Below are 5982 nucleotides of genomic sequence, written 5' to 3' on the forward strand. Positions count from 1 at the left end.
ACAGGGCGGGACCCAAGTTGGAATAAACTGAACTTTATTATAATACTCTGCGACATCGCATTTTGATTGACCAATCGAAGCTCACTGTAGTTTCCAACCCCTGCTGGATTGGCTGTTGATACCTAGCACTACCGATCTTGCTTGATAGCTTGCTAGCACAACATGAGGGTGAAGATGGTGTGGCTATCCGATATGATGGCATTTCCGCAGTCAAATGACCAAATCTTCCTCTAGTGGCCTCATGGGTGGAACGTTTTTAATATTTTTAATGATTTATAGTTAATCAACATTATAGATTAAAAAACAGCCCAAAATCTGGTGTCTATGTCAAAGGGTTCAGTTATATTTCAGTCTTCAGTGATTTATATAAAGCGTAATATTAGGATGCAAACTCAAAATGTGATACATTTCAACTCTACATTGGACATGGTGAAGGTTTCATTTTCTTCAGACCATAACCATGTGTGTAACGGTTTTCTTGAGTCGAAGGAGAGGAGGACCAAAACGCAGCGTTGTTATTATTCATGGTTCTTTAATAAAGAAACTATACATGAATAGACTAACAAAACAAGAAATGTGGAAAAAACCAAACCAGCCCTATCTGGTGCAAACACAGAGACAGGAACAATCACCCACAAAACCCAACACCAAACAGGCTACCTAAATATGGTTCCCAATCAGAGACAATGACTAACACCTGCCTCTGATTGAGAACCATATCAGGCCAAACATAGAAATAGACAAACTAGACATGTAACATAGAATGCCCACTCAGATCACACCCTGACCAAACAAAACATAGACACATACAAAGCAAACTATGGTCAGCGTGTGACAATGTGTATGAGGTGTATACTTTTGTTTCAAAGTATATTTGTTTAAGACTAACAAGAAACACTGTGTGACCCTGATTTAGCCCACTGCAATAAAAGGTTGTCATGTTTTTGAGGAACTAGTACATTTCTAGTTACTCTAAGTGGGCTGTACTTGTACTCTTAATCAAGTAATTTCACAAGGAAGGAACTTACTTTTTACTGGGTTAATTTGACCAAATCCCTTCAGTGACATAGATGTATATTATTATATATTATGTCACAGGGCTTGACATACAGGGCTGCCCACTGACCCAGGGAGATTTAGGAATCCCTCCAGGCCAGTCAATCATCCACATCAGTGACCCAGTTGGACCGTAATGCTGTTTTAAATCTAGGCTTCATAATTGATGAAAAAACAGATGGCTTCCCAAAGCTGTTAGTTCGTTATGCAGATTATTTAGTCTATCACACACACACGCAGCACAGCCCGAGGGGAATAGGCTATCATCTGGCAGGCAGCAAGAGAGTGCAACTCTTAACTGGTTGTCTGTTCACAAAAGCTCACAAAAGAACGACAGTGGTCGGGAAGGTAGGAAATACTTTTCAATTGATGATATCTAACAGTAAATTATGATTTGATGATGATTCGTATCAATCATGTCAGCATTTATTTTGCAAACTCTGCCATCATATGTAGGCTACGTCACTGTACATTGTAGCTTTGGCTACAGAAACACTACTAGTAGAGGGAGACAAGATGGCATCGCTGTGAGAGGGACTGTTTTCTCGCTTGTCCAAGCAACTTTGAGGGTTAGGTGTTTAACAGTCTAATATTGGCTATCAATGTGGCGAGAAACTAACAATAACTTGTTTTAACTACATAGGACAAGTTTGGAGTTCATTTTGGTCAAGTTGAATGGGAAGAACTTGGTAGAAGATGGAATATCCAAGTCTCACTGTCACGTCTACTCCCGCTCCGCTCCTCCCCTCCGGTGTTCTACGTCGCAGGTATACTAACCACAGGTCCTGGGAACAATCATTACATGCACCTGCACATCAGTCACACCTGGACTCCATTACCTCACTGATTACCCCCCTATATCTGATACTCCCTTAGATTCTTTCCCCAGGCAGTATTGACTGTGTGTTTCATGTCTATATGATACTCGTATTTGTTATATTGTTCGATGTTCCGTTTATTATTAAACTCAACACCTGCACTTGCTTTCCGACTTCCAGTGTATACATTACAGAATACTGACTCCAACAATGGAAGCAGCAGGAAAACAGAATATCTCCCAGACGGTCGACGAACAAGGACACCTTGTACATCAACACCATGAACAGCTGGAACAACTGGGGACTCTATGGAGGAGACTCGTCGCAGTGTGCAATGTCTCAAACATGCCCGGGAGGCATTGTCGTCAACTAGTGGAGGATACTCTACAACCAGTCAACCCAGCACAAAGCCCATTCTGCAAACCGCTCAGGTCAGCGATGCCTGTTTGTCCCTCCTGGATAAATATGACCGTACCCCATCTAAATGCAGTGGCTTCCTACATCCGTGCTCCCTCTACTTTACACACCAGATGGAAGCCCCCACCACCGAGAGGTCCAAGGTCGCCACGGTTATTTCTCTGCTGACTGGGCGGGCGTTGGAATGGGCCACGGCCGTCTGGGAGAGAGGAGAGGAGGAGCTAGGTTCATATGAGGGGTTCATGGCTCTGTTCAAAGGCATCTTCTATCATTCCCCGGAGGGCAGAGAGGGGGTGGGCACTTACTTCAATTACGGCAGGGGGACCAGACGGCTGCCGAGTATGCTCTCACTTTCCAGACAGTGGATGGTATGAGCCGGTGCTTCGCACACTATTCAGAAGAGGTCTGTGCGAGGAAGTCCAGACGGAACTGGCCTGTCAAGACCACTCCTTGGATGCACTCACTGCGATGGCCATCCGTCTGGATAACTACTTCAGGAGCGTCAGTACTCTCATCGCTTCTCTCCCTCCCTCAGTGAACACTCTGAATCAGAGCCTGAACCCATGGAGTTTGGGGTCACGCGTCTACCCGCGACGGAGCGATGCAGACAGAGACAGCTGGGGCTCTGTCTGTCCAACACTTCCCAATCCGGGATCCACAAGAGCAGAGGGACGGTCAGGTGATCTTCCACCTCCTGGGGCAGGAGTGAGTATTCCATCTTCATCACTTTCTGCTAAGCTCTTTTTGGTGTCCATCACACTAGTTTACTGTCCCTTATATACTGTCTTCAGCGTTATTGGATTCCGGTGCCACGGGGAATTTTATTTACCAGACCCTTGCCTCTCTTAACATCATCTCATACCCTCTCCTCTCATTTCCCGGTTCAAGCCTCGATAGTCGTCCATTAGGATCCGGAACTATCACCCAACCACTCACCCTCACCGTGGAGTCCATTCATCTGGAGAACATCACCTTCTTCACCACCAGCACACAGTACACAAGATCATCCTTGTGATCATCCATCGGCCTCCCTTTGCTCATCCTCAACGCCATAACCCCACCATCTCATGGTCAAGTATAAGAATCACAGACTGGTCACCTGAATGCTGGAGGACCTGCTTCCCCATCCCCTGTGGTTCCACATCAGTAGAGAGTCCTGTGGTTGCTCTTCAGCCCAACATCCCGGAGGTATACCAAGACCTGCGGGAGGTATTCTCCAAGACCCGCACCACCTGTCTTCCTCCTCATCGCCCCTGGGACTGTGCCATCAACCTGCTGGCTGGGTCTGCGCCTCTGTGAAGACGCATCTACCCTCTGTCTGTGGCTGAGACCCAGGCCATGGAGGATTACATCCAAGAGGCACTCCAACAAGGCTTGTCCACACGTCCACTTCTCCTGCGTCGGCTGGTTTCTTCTACGTGTCCAAGAAGGATGGAGGGCTACGTCCATGTATAGATTACAGAGGACTCAATGAAATCACCACGAAGTACCATTACACTCTCCCGTAGGTGCCAGCAGCCATAGAACAGCCCCGGGGGGCCCGGTTATTTATCAAACTGGACCTGTGGAGTGCATACAATCTCATCCGCATCTGGGAGGGGGATGAATGGAATACTGCATTTAGCATGATGCCTGGTCACTACGAGTTCTTGGTGATGCCATTTGGTTTAGCCAATGCTCCGTCAGTGTTCCAGGCATTCGTTAACGAGGTGTTCAGGGACATGTTTGGACACCAGGAGGAGGTTGTGTACATCAATGACATCCTGGTCTACTCGGCTACCCTAGAGGATAACATCACTCACGTTCAAGCAGTACTGGAACGACTCTTGGCTAACCACCTGTTCCTCAAGGCTGAGGAGTGCCAATTTCATCAGAAGGCTGTCTCCTTCTTAGGCTACCAAAACTGTCCCCATGGAGTGAGGATGAAAGACAATAACCTTATTGATGCGGTCAGGTCATGGCCAGTGCCAACCACCTTAAAGGGGCTACAACGGTTTTTGGGGTTTTCCAACTACTACCGCCATTTTATCAGGAACTTCAACTTAGTCGCCGCCCCTCTCACCTCTCTCCTCATGGGTGGTCCCCGTAGGTTGGTGTGGAGCCCAGCAGCCAATGTATCCTTCTGTCTACTCAAGGGATGTTTCACCTCTGCCCCATTGCTCAAACAGCCAGGTCCCACGATCTCCTTTGTGGTGGAGGTGGATGCTTCAGAGGTGGGCTTGGGGGCAGTTCTGTCTCAAAGACTGGGTAATCCACAGAAATTGTATCCGTGTGCATATTACTCTAAGACACTGTCCCCTGCAGAGAGGAATTACAACGTCAACGAGGTGACGTGTAGGTTACCGCTTCCCAGTGACTACCGTATCTCACCATCTTTTTATGTCTCCCTTTTCAGGTCTGTGGTTCCTGGTCCCCCATCGACTTGGGAAACGAAGATCTGATGGACCCCCTCGCAATGTCATCCTGCGCTTCACTATGCGCCACCACAGGAACATCATCTGGAAAATGGCCAAGGGCAACAAGTTTCTGGACGAGAAGAAGTTCCGCATCAAAGAGGCTCTGATACCGCAAGATCGGACAGCCAAGGAGAAACTGTGGCTGCTTATATAGAAGGCACGACAAGAGGAAAGCAGGCTGGGTTCAAGGGCCCAAACGTCTTCTTCGAAGGAAGAAAGATCACTTGAACTGTGAGTACTGCCAAGAGCACATGTACTGTACTGCCATGGGTAAATTTACAGTTTGAAATACAATTTATGAACACTTGCCAACTAAAAAATGGAAAAAAGGGATTTGTTATCCTGTTAACCACCGCTACATCAGCTGAGCATTGTTGGGCAATGTCAAGGTTCACTGTTTTGTTCACATTACTACATATGTTATCTAGTTTGTGTCTTTCTTTTTTTAATGCAGGAGTTTGTATTCAACTCACTCAATATCGTTAGTCCTGAATGCTAGGGGTTTGAGAGATCTTACGAAAAGAAAAGTCTTATTTTTACATTGTAAATGCAGTAACTTTCACGCCCTGACCTTAGAGAGCCTTTTAATGTCTATTTGGTTTAGTCAGGGTGTGATTTGGGGTGGGCATTATATGTTCTGTTGTCTATGTTTTTGTATTTCTATGGTTCTCAATCAGGGACAGCTGTCTATCGTTGTCTCTGATTGGGAATCATACTTAGGCAGCCTTTTCCCCTTTTGTCATTGTGGGAAGTTGACTTTTGTTAATAGCACTATAGCCCTGTAAGGTTCACGGTTGTTTCTTCCTTTGTTTTGTTGGCGTCATTTTAAATAAAAGGAAAATGTACGCTCACCATGCTGCACTTTGGTCCACTTCTTTCGATGGCCGTGACAGTAACGTGACAGTACTCCAGATATAACAAACTGACCCTAGCCCCCGACACAAACTACAGCAGCATAAATACTGGAGGCTGAGACAGTAGGGGTCAGGAGACACTGTGGCCCCATCCGAGGACACCCCCGGACAGGGCCAAACAGGAAGGATATAACCCCACCCACTTTGCCAAAGCACAGCCCCCACACCACTAGAGGGATATCTTCAACCACCAACTGAAAGTGAAAGTGACGTGAAATTTTCGAAGTCACAATGGGGAGACATGGCCTATTTCAGTCATGATTCAAACCATTCTGCTGGTGTTTTGACACTTATCCACAAGGTTAAAGGTGACATCCTAGA

The 5982-nt window shown here is 46.4% G+C and overlaps 1 long non-coding RNA gene across 1 annotated transcript; it reads left to right on the plus strand.

The window, feature by feature from the left end:
• Nucleotides 1–992: 992 nt before the first annotated feature.
• Nucleotides 993–5563, plus strand: LOC115140544 (uncharacterized). Its single transcript, XR_003865256.2, has 3 exons — nt 993–1404; nt 1700–1823; nt 4687–5563. It is a non-coding gene; the product is annotated as an uncharacterized LOC115140544 (long non-coding RNA).
• Nucleotides 5564–5982: the final 419 nt, after the last annotated feature.

The sequence above is a fragment of the Oncorhynchus nerka genome, linkage group LG13 (genome assembly GCF_034236695.1).
Source record: "Oncorhynchus nerka isolate Pitt River linkage group LG13, Oner_Uvic_2.0, whole genome shotgun sequence".
In the NCBI taxonomy this organism is placed as follows: Eukaryota; Metazoa; Chordata; class Actinopteri; order Salmoniformes; family Salmonidae; genus Oncorhynchus; species Oncorhynchus nerka.